This window comes from Dermacentor silvarum, chromosome 5 (genome assembly GCF_013339745.2).
Source record: "Dermacentor silvarum isolate Dsil-2018 chromosome 5, BIME_Dsil_1.4, whole genome shotgun sequence".
Taxonomy (NCBI): domain Eukaryota; kingdom Metazoa; phylum Arthropoda; class Arachnida; order Ixodida; family Ixodidae; genus Dermacentor; species Dermacentor silvarum.
This window is the reverse complement of record NC_051158.1, coordinates 72,299,864-72,311,658: the sequence shown is the minus strand read 5'-3', so window position 1 is coordinate 72,311,658 and position 11,795 is coordinate 72,299,864.

Below are 11,795 nucleotides of genomic sequence, written 5' to 3'. Positions count from 1 at the left end.
ATAGCTGCGACTCGAGGTTCGAGAATACGGGAAATATTAATATGAAACTCAGGCGCTTGTAAACATTGGCGACAGTGCAAGAAATAATATGCGGTACAATATAAAACGCATGGTGGGAATATGAAATTGTGCAGTGAAATTTTGTGAATTAGCTAAACAGCAGTGACTTATCAGGTTATGCACGCCTCCTCAGGTATTCTGCCCCTCCTCCCCTACACACACACACACACACACACACACACACACACACACACACACACACACACACACACACACACACACACACACACACACACACACACACACACACACACACACACACACACACACACACACACACACACACACGCGCGCACGCACGCACGCACGCACGCACGCACGCACGCACGCACGCACCGACACGCACGCACACACACACATGCGCACACATTGTTCACAAGTTTTCTGCAGTCACATCAAACTTGTGCAGTCGGCTGAAAACACGTTGGGAGGCTGCCCCTCTTGTACAATCTCAGCATTGTCGGCTGCTCGAACGATATGTCACGAGGCATGCGTGCATGGGAGTCGAAAAGGCGTCACTCACGAACTCGGAAATACAGTGCTTATTGCACAGTCTCGTGCACTCCGAACAAACTGACAATCCTGCTGTGCAGGCGGAGATAATGAATGCAGATCATGGCCTTAAAAATCGCGTGTTCTGCGATATGCGGCTCTTTTATCGTGGACTTTACAGAATATGCCCGACGCCCTGATCTGACAATTGCTTCGCAAGTCCAAAGAATGCAGTAAAAACGAACGAGGTGCCTGCTGCAATGAGTAAACACAAATTCTCCCTGCACAATAGGAACTTTTACATTTTCACATTTGCGAAGCCACGGCTTTCGCGCATAGCATGGGCATCACCATGACTAGTATCGACGCTAACTAATCTGCATGATAATTTTCTTGCCTGGTCCAATATACAAAAGGTTCGAACTAAGAGGAGCCAAGGGCATAACTTGTATATCTCAGATTTTTCTTCCTCTCAGTACTTATACTAAAAGAGCAAATCATTCTTTCTTTCATGTTCCTTCAACTGGTTATTTAAAGTTTCACGTAAAAATACGCAAGAACTGCCTGAGAAATTATTGCTGTCTTACATTCATTTCAAACACCAGTGATCAGGGTATAATTTTATGTATCTCGGTATACCGTATTAAATGTTATCAGTTCTTGGTTATGCTTAAAGAGACAACCCAGGAAACCAGGTATATTATTGTTATTTTATTTAATATGAAAACGCACATATAATGCGCGCGCGCGTGTGAGTGTGTGCGTGTGTGTGCGCGCGCGCGTCGATATGCAATTGCATCGAGTTACTCGGCTTTCAGCGCTGTCTGTGATAGTCCTTGCTGATGTTCAAATGTAATAGGCATCATCCCAAGAGTATGCTCCTCAAGCATCATGTAGTTAACGTTATATACATATTGTTTTGCGTAGCGATACTTATCCACGCTTATCTACTACACCAAGACCATGTTGTTGAGTACTTCCGCTAGCGATTGCACAATTTCTCATTCAGTGCTCAATGCCCCGTTACTGCTACACATTTCATGAGTGGTAAGGTCGATGTCAGGCAGTGCTTTTCGCATTTAGTCTTGCCTCCCCTGACCAGTACCGTGTCCGAAACAATAGCTGTAATAAGAAATGACTTAATAAGCCAGGACTGTAATACCAAATTTGCCGATGATGAAGCCACAGAACGCGCAGGGGGTGTTAATGATGTTTAAGTGAAATGTAGAAATAATCAGGTAAAAGGAAATTAAAGTGGACAAAAAGATTGCTTGCCACAGCTGGGGACCGAACTACCAGATCACATAGTACGGTTTAAAATAGCGCTGCCCGTCCGTCACCCTGGCCGTGAAGAGCACTGGCTAACAATCCCACAGCTTTGTACATAAATACGCAACAAAGGGGACACCGAGATGGCGCTGCTGTAGCTTGATTGGTAAAGCACCGCACGCGTATAATGCCGGAGTAGGCGGGTTCGGTTCACACTTGCGGCAAGTTGCCTTTTCGTGCACTTTCGTTTCCATTTACCTGACTATTTCTACACTTCAATTCGACATAAGCAACAACCCCTATGTTTTCTGTGGCTTCAAGTTCTGTTATTTGTCATGGTTGTCACCTACCAATCAAACTTTTAATTGAGCCCCTCAGATCCCTCTGTTTCTGTCGCTGAATAAATGTAGTGAAACTTTGATTCCTTCAGGTCGACCCCTGCCACGCAAGCCGCCGGCATTAGCCCCGCCTGAGCGACTTGTATACTTGAAGAAGTTTTCAATCGTTGCCACTCTTTACCGAATCCAGGGTTCCACAGGAAGTAGGGGACGCGAGCCATGCCGCTGTATAAAACATCCAAGCGTACGGATTGAGAAACAGCGGCGCAATACACACAGAACAGCTCCCACGCCGCGTGGCACCATTAGAACCTTTCGCTCAAGCTTGAATAAGGTTTACACTATATTAGCATTTGTGACCATTCACCTACAACGTAGCAAAGGGCAGAGTTCGGCGCAGCGAAAGAGACAATTGCATTTATGAAAGGCAGAGATTTCAGCCAGAGCTCGTGCACTCCGACTTGCCAATTTGCGCTGAACGAAATATGGATGAAGGACGATGACTACAATGACAGGGGTGTGATGAAGGTCGTGAACAAAACGGCATTCTTGAAATATTGATGTAAGGTAGAAGAAGAAGGCAAAAGGCGAAGACGAAGAAGAAGTTACAATAAACAGGGATGGCTGCCTTGTCATACTGATTATCTCAGTTTTATTACAAATTTGACGTAGTAAAGGACAGGATAGGAACCTGTGTTGTGCACCTCATCCGTGTCGTTTTACCGAGGACCATGTGCTTGGACGTCACCAAAATCTGCGCGGACGACGACAGGCGTGCGAGCGTGGCAAGCTTTTTCTACGGAAGATGGTTCGCTGTCACGGGTGAGCACTGATCCCTTCTTCAGAACGCTCACAAACACGACGTTTTGCTATTGGTGGTAGTACGTAACTGTGTACGACCAGCATGAGTGAACAAGACCGGAAATATGAGAGTGCGAAAGACATTTTTCATCATATAATGGAATTCGAGCAGAGAAACCGTGAACACCAGCAACAAATACTAGAGCTCCTGACGAAAAGCGTCCTCCAGCATTCTCGGAGGTCGTCGTTGGAAACGGTAAAACCGGATGTTTATGACGGTTCATCATCTGCAAACGCTCAAGCCTGGCTGAGTTTCTGAGTACGCGTGCGGTCAAAATGGTTGGCGACAAGACCTTGACAAGGTTATGAATATGCGCTTGTACCTACGAGGCATAGCGAAAACCTGGCATGACTTGAGAATCACGGAAAGAGGGAACCGGCCGTGGGCTGAGTGGAGAGACAGTTTTTTGACGTCTTTCTCCGAGAGTAAGCTCCAGTGTTGGGATAGAGCTATAGCCTTCAAATATAGTTCCGGAACTCTGGTAGAATATTTTTTTGAGAAGAGAAGGCTGCTACATGTTGCTGACTCCACGTTATTGGACTCGTCGCTCATACCTTTGATTATATTAGGACTTCCTAAGAACATGCAACACGATGTCCAACTACGAACTCCGCATACTGTGGATGACTTGCTTAAGACTATGAAAGATTTATGCACTCTGCAGCATCAAGAGAATGCTTATAACGGCTACAGTACTTCATCTACTCAAGATCACAGATTTCGGTGTAAAACTGTGACCAAGTTGACATCGGGAGGTCACCCGTTCTCATTTCAAGAGACCATCTTCCTTACCGATCGTGCCAAGCTTGTGTACATTTCTGTGCAAGCAAATGGGAAGGACGTCGAGGCTTTAGTAGATAGTGGAGCTTTGATAACAGTTCTAAACAAGAGCGAAATTCCGGACCTAAGCATCGTGGAAGATTGTCCCGTGACGGTGTATGGTTACGACGGCAGGAAACAGTCGTATAATGAGTGGGCGGAAGTGTTAATCACATGCAAAGGAAAAAGCACATTAACTAAGGCTCTCGTACTCGACGGAGTAAAATATCAGTTGATCTTGTCTCGCCCAGTCATGCAACAGCTGCGACTAAACCTCTACTGGGATGGGGAAGTCACAACTCGAGATGACCGCCAAATGTCTTCGGTTTCACTTGCTGAACTTCAACGGAAGCCTACTACAGCAGCGGACGTTATGAAGTTGTATCCAGAGCTAATATGCGTCGGGGGCTATCCAAAGGCCACATCAAAGTGTGAAGTACCGTTTGAACTTCGCGACAAGACGGTAGCGAAACGCAAGGCCTACAATATGTCACGAGAGAAGAAACATTGGTTGAAGGAAGAACTACAGAAGATGCTCGACGCCGGTGACATCCGCCCATCAACTTCTGCCTTCGCTTCTCCGATCACCATTGCTCCTAAAGGAGATGGCACATTTCGTCTCTGCACTGATTACAGACAAGTCAACAAACAGACTGACTTATTTCCGTTTCCAATGCCACTTATCGACGAAATTATCAACGAAACCGGGGGCTGCAAGATTTTTTCTCGCTTGGATCTGTGCAAAGGCTTCTGGCAAGTGCCACTGTCAGAGGAGACAAAAAGATTTTCCGCCTTTGTGACACCATTCGACATATACGAATATAATAGATTACCTTTTGGCTGGAAAAACTCACCTGCATGGTTTCAAAAGATGATGAACTGTGTTCTTAAGCCATATCTCGGAATTTTTTGCAATGTTTACATTGATGACGTCATCGTGTATTCGAGATCTAAGCAGGAGCACACCGAACATCTGGCGAAGGTCTTACAAGCCCTCAGCAATGCCGATCTGAAGATAAATGAAAAGAAGAGTGATTTCTTTCAGCCGAAGGTCGTTTTTCTCTGTAGAGTGTTCGACGGTGCTACCAAAAGTACCAAGCAAGAATCTGTGCATCGAATTTCCACACTTACGAAGCCGCATGACCTTCATTCGCTGCGAGTTTTTCTTGGACTAGCAGGCCACTTCAGGGCTTTCATTAAGGATTTTGCAAAGATGACAAAGTGCCTGACCGAGCTGACAAAAAAGGATGTTCCTTTTATTTGGTCTGATGAGTGCGAAGAGGTATATCAGGAACTAGTCCGCCGCATCTCTTCTGACCCAGTACTAACTTTACCGGACTTCAGCCTGCCGTTCGAGATGAACACTGATGCATCACACTATGGTACAGGGGCAGTGCTGTATCAGAGGGACTGCAGTTCTCCCCTAAACCGACAGCTCCGAGTCGTTGGGTACTATTCCTACAACGTTAACGCTACTCAGCTGAACTACTCTACTACGGAGAAAGAGTCTCTTGCCGTCCTCATGGCCGTGCGATACTTTAGATCATACATAGACGGGAGAAAATTCAAACTGTATACAGACCATCAGGCTCTGACCTATCTCCTTAGTCAGTCGGAGCCAAGAAGAAAGCTGGCGCGCTGGATAAACGAACTGCAGCAGCACGATTTTGAGGTTATCCACCGTGCAGACAGCGGGTTGACGGATGCAGATGCGTTATCAAGACTGGCGGTCGAAGTTCCACATGAAGTGTTAAACGTGACGAAACTATGGGAAGGATGCGAAGGTCTGCAGTTTGCCAATGGAATATTCGTCGTGCCGGAGACTCTAGTTCCAAAAGTGCTCCACATGTACCATGACACTCCCGACTCTGGTGGTCATGATGGTTTCTGGAGAACCTATAATAAGTTTCTGCAGAGGTTCACGTGGAACAACATGAAGAGAGATGTAGATAACTATGTTCGATCATGCCACTTGTGCCAGGTAAACAAGGCAAAGTACCGCCCACGACCAGACGCACTTGTATTACCGCTTCACTCAGACACACCTTTCAAAGTATAGTGCATGTGGACTTTGCCGAGTTAAAAAAGAAGAGCGAAGGTGTGCGTCAAACACAGTCATTTGTAGTGGCAATCGACCAATGCACAAGAATGGTAGCTGCACGCCCTGGAAAAGAAGATACAAATAGTGTCATTGCCCTTCTTGACCGAGCGATGTTTTCGGAGTTGAAGGTCGTAGTCTCTGACAATGGACGTGCATTTATGAGCAACAAGTTTCAGCAGTGGGCAGACAGTCGCGGGGTTGTGCTGCGGCGCTGCTCTCCATATCACCCCCAAGCCAATGGATTGGCAGAGAGAGTTATCCGTGACATAAAACAGTTTATGTCAATCTACCCAAACTTCCGAGGAGGTTGGAAGTGCTGCCTAGAAGCAGCCGTTGCACACCATAACAGGACACATACCACAAGCCTCGGATGTAGCCCACATTGCGCCGCGTATGGTGAAGTGCCGAAACTGTCCGCCGACCAGGAGCTTGGAATTTCGGACCAACTCCAGCTAACGGAACGACCAAAAACCACCGAGGAGCGCAGCAGGTATCGCGCAGCGATGAAACGCCAGTTCGACAAGAGGCATCATGGACATATACCGGATATCAAGCTAAACGACTTTGTGCTTGTCAGAAAGGGACTACCAGGAACTCATGTAAAAATCCTTGGTCCATTCCAGGTCGTGAAAACATGTGTGCAGCAAGGCCTACTCAAGACTGTTGGGTATATGAACAGTGGACAATTAGGGATTGCAGCTGTGAGCAACATCATTCCTTATCACCCCAGGAGGGGTGAGACTTAAAAGAGGGGGAGTGTAAGGTAGAAGAAGAAGGCAAAAGGCGAAGACGAAGAAGAAGTTACAATAAACAGGGATGGCTGCCTTGTCATACTGATTATCTCAGTTTTATTACAATTGAGTCCCACCCTGGGTTGTTCATAGATTGTATCATAACCCGTATTGATAGAATATCACATATGACATGGATCCTAGAACATTTTTAGTTCTAGGATCCATGTCATATGTGATATTCACCTCGAGTGGTCTGCGCATTAATGGTCGCCATAGAAGAGTTCGGCGACGAATAGCGGCCTATCCCGAAGCAATGCCTGGGGTGAGCTGTGAGACTCGTAAAGCTGGACCGGACGGAAGTTTTGGCACAAGGAAGACGCAGGGTTGACTTGAGGAGGGCCATACCAACGACAAATGTAATGACAACAGATAAAAAATACGCCGAGCAGTCTTGACTACATTGGAACCCTGAGATTAGGCCGCTCCGTCCGATATCGCGAGTGCTCAAGTCACGTAACGTCCAAGCACCCTAGGTCCTATTGAAACACAGTATTAGGTACTAATTTCACTGGATGTTTGAATAATTTATTCAGCAAACCGAGTCTTGTTTGCGCTTCGGACAATTATTATGGCGATGTTAGTTTAAGGTATCTCGTTTTGTGGCGTCAGTGACTATCGCCAACCTTTTGTTTAATAAAACAGTCAACGTCAAGAAGGCACTGCGACGTTAATAAGATGCGCTTCGCAGTTATCAGTTATTTGTCTTTCTATTGAATTCTTTTATTGAGGCATTGCTTCTGCTATTGTTTTCGTATGTTATTTTGATTATTATTTATTTTTGAAATTTCGGTATATCTTCTCATCAAATATCGTTCTTTACATGTGTTCTTCTGAACATCGTTAGTTATAGGTAGTTACTTTATTTGTCACGTAGCCGATCACCTTCATAGGTATGTGATGCTATGTTTGAAGAAATCACCGTCAACCCCAAAACGAGTGCGCTCGATGATCTGGCCGAATTTCTTGCCGTAGTACTAGCCCTACGCAAATTGAATTCATCAATATCGTCAATCATATGGGTTCTTTATCTTTATGTTCATCAGTCACTGCAAATAGTGCCTCTCGCCCTTTGCGTGCACTTAATTTTTCTAGTCTGCTCACATAAAAATGAATTGGAATGCTCTGGGTGCTTGGGAATGAGGGCTTATGAATGAATGTAATGGAAGATAGCCTAGACACACACACACACACACACACACACACACACACACACACACACACACACACACACACACACACACACACACACACACACACACACACACACACACACACACACACACACACACACACACACACACACACACACACACACACACACACACACCTTCAGCATTTACTGTCGTATATGCTCGTTTGGCGCGCTCGTCTTCGAGTTCAGTCTGTGGTGACACTGAGACGATAATTTTTTCCTTACTCCGTCTCTATTTCTCACATTATATATATATATATATATATATATATATATATATATATCAAAAACGTTTTGCAAATATATTATTCCGGAAAATTGGATTGAACTTTTTCCGTTCATAACATTCGTTCTCTGGGAGCCTCCTCTCGGACATGTCTGAGGAATTCTTGCTCTGCTGTTTATGAATGTTCATTTGCTTCAAAGCAATTTTTTTTGCTGAATGTGGGTATGAAGAATGCGGGTTTGTCCCCCCCCCCCTCCCACCGTGTCGTGTATGAAGTTACCAGTAAGTGAAAAACAAACCAAAGGAAACCAACTAAATCTGACTATCTGTGATAACTCCGACGGTTCAGTTCTATTACACATTCACTTTTATTACACATATTGAGAACATTCTATTATCGTAGAACGTTCTCAATGAATAACAGCGAGTGTACCTGCGTGACCATGTGAATATCCTCGTCAGAGGTCCTGTCACAGTGAGCAAAGTGCTTCGACCGCGTAGTCATGCCCTGATAAGCAGCGGCGTGCCGTGATCGAGTGCCCTTCGCGATATTTTAGTGGAGGCGTATCCTATAGGCTGCCTACAAGGGAGATAACTGTTTTGTCTTTTCTACGTAGTGCTTTTTTTTAGCGAGCTGATCTCACGGTCGTGTTGTCCTTATGTGCACATGTATAAGAACCCGTGTGGACTGTCTCACTCCTGGGTGCCGGGTAACCATTCTATATTTTCTGGACTGTGCTTTCGGTGCTGGGACCCGTATGAGACCATCTTCGTGCGTTTGTGCTGCGTGTATATGGCGCTTCTTTATATTTTATTATTTCTTCTTTTTTTATTGTTGCTCAAGTAACCAATTTCTGATAGCTGGCTCTGACGTAGCGTACCTTCATGTGCTTCCACAAAAAAAAAGAAAAAAAATTGCAGATTTATTGATATCGTTCTTTACGTGGTTCTCTATCTTCCTGTTTTAGTTTCTAACGTGTTGTCATTCTCACACGCTTACACAAACATATGGACGACAACGATCTCTTCCCCAATACTATGGTTGGCTTCCGCGCTAAACTTTCTACTCAGGACATCATGATTCAGCTCAAACACCAAATTATCGATGGCGATAAAAGCTCGAGGCTGGACACCAGAGCCATCTTGGGGCTAGACCTAATTAAGGCTTTCGATAACGTCACGCATGAGGCCATACTGACCCAACTGGCACAACTCCAGGTTGGACACCGAACATATAATTACGTCAAGGATTTCCTGACAGGTCGCACTGCCACCATCACCATCGGAGGGCTGCAGTCGCCAATTATTCACCTTGGCAGCAAAGGTACGCCGCAAGGATCGGTTCTGTCCCCGTTTCTGTTTAACGTGGCCTTGCTCGGATTACCGCCTGCATTAGCTAGCATCCCCAACCTCAAGCATAGCCTCTACGCGGACGACATCACCCTGTGGGTCACCGGGGGCAGCGACGGGGACATCCAAGACACGCTGCAGCAAGCCATCAACGAGGTTGTTGCATACGTAGAACCACGCGGCCTTGGTTGCTCCCCACAGAAATCGGAGCTCCTTCTATACAGGCCTACGTGGGGAGGTCGACGCCCAGACCCTCATCCCCCCGAGATACAACTCCACGTGCATCAGCAACTCATACCTACAGTGCCTAGCATCCGTATCCTTGGCTTACGCATCCAACAAAACGGCAGAAACACGGAGATGCTCAAGCAATTAGATAGTCATGTACACCAAACAACTCGCCTCATAGCACGCATCGCAAATCGACATCACGGCATGAAAGAAAACAACCTCATTCGTCTGGTAACCACCTACGCCCTTAGCAGGATCACCTACGTCGCCCCGTACCTTCATCTCAATGCGACTGACAAGCTCAAACTCAACACCATGATTAAGAGGGCCTATAAGCAAGCCCTACAGCTTCCAATTTCCACATCTAACGAGAAACTGGATGCCCTCGGCCTTCACAATACCATAGACGAGCTTATTGAAGCTCAGCGTATAAGCCAATATGAACGACTCGCCAACTCCACCACGGGCAGACACATTCTGCGCACCCTAGGCATAACCTACACCACCCAATTCGGACCAAAAGTACCCGTCCCTCCAAACATTCGCGCTCAGTTAGTTATATCGCCCATACCTCGTAATATGCACCCAGAACACAATCAGGAGCGACGTGCAGACAGAGCTAAACATCTACAAAAGCGCTACGACCACGCCGCAGATGTAGCCTACGTGGACACCGCGGAATACCCCCATCAGAACGCCATGGCGGTCGCCGTAGTCGCGGGCTCGCAGTACCACCTCGCCGCGGCCGTATCAATACTCGCCACTCAACCCGAAGAAGGAGAGGAAACGGCCATCGCCTTGGCTTATGCCTCTACCAATGCACACTACATCATCAGCGATTCAAAAACGGCCATTCGCAACTACACAAGAGGACTCATAGCACCCCAAGCACAGAAAATACTCTCCGACACTCCCGCCTCAAGGCAACGCCGCGTACAGATCATCTGGGCCCCTGGTCATTCGGGTCTGGCTGGAAACGAAGCCGCCCACGATGCCGCCCGAGCTCTCGCACACCAGGCGCATCATCCGTCTCCTGGATCTTCCAGTCCTGATGAGCCCTTAGTTCTGCACCGCGGACACGCGCGCGACCGCATGGTCACATTCAGAGAAATCCTCCTCCACTACTGCAGAGAGCGATTACGCTACCCACCAGCACACAAAACACTGAATAAATCACAATCCACCACTTGGCGACTACTTCAGACGCGAACTTTCCCAAACCCCGTGCTATACCACCGAATTTACCCCGATGCATACTCCCCACTCTGCAAAGCCTGCGAGGCCCGCGCTGACCTCGATCACATCATCTGGGCATGCCCGAAAGCTACACCCACCAACACTCACCGCACTAACACTACACACATCATAACTACGGCCGAGCAGTGGGAGACTTTGCTGCTCAGCTTGGACCCAGAAGAGCAGCTCTGGGTCGTCCGGATGGCCGAAGACGCCGCCAGAAAACAAGGGCTGGCCGCCGTCTGAGGAAGGGGAGGCCTGGGGGTTAGTCTCCCAACCCCCGCCGCCCCCAGACCCCATCATGGACAAAATAAAGTTTTATCTCTCTCTCTCTCTAACGTGTTGTGTACTCATGCTCATATATGTACTTGAGTGCTGTAAAACATTTGCTATGTAGTTGCATTTTGTCTTCGTGTCCCTGCGTGCATATTTTGTGACTCTACGAGAACGCTTCATTTCAGAGTTCACAATGGCATCACGGAACTTGCCATGAGGGTGCCTACAACAGGCTGCCACTGTTAAAGTGCATGGAAGCAAACGTTTTCCTTTTTTAGAAGGTTTTCTTCTCCTACGCTATCTGAATAATAGCACGTTTCCATGTGATGGGCCGGCCAGACTCGGTGGACATGCCACATGCGCTTGCTATATCCTCGAAACACCAGTTCGGGCAACTATAGGCCTTTTTCACCGCGCTCCCGTTGGTGCCGCTGTGTATGATCACGTGGTGACGTGTCTATCGCCTGCCTCGCTCGGCTTCCTCTGTTAACAACGGCAGCGAACAACGCCGGCGCGGCGCAGCAAGCCGCTTTTTCTGCCTTTGTCGCT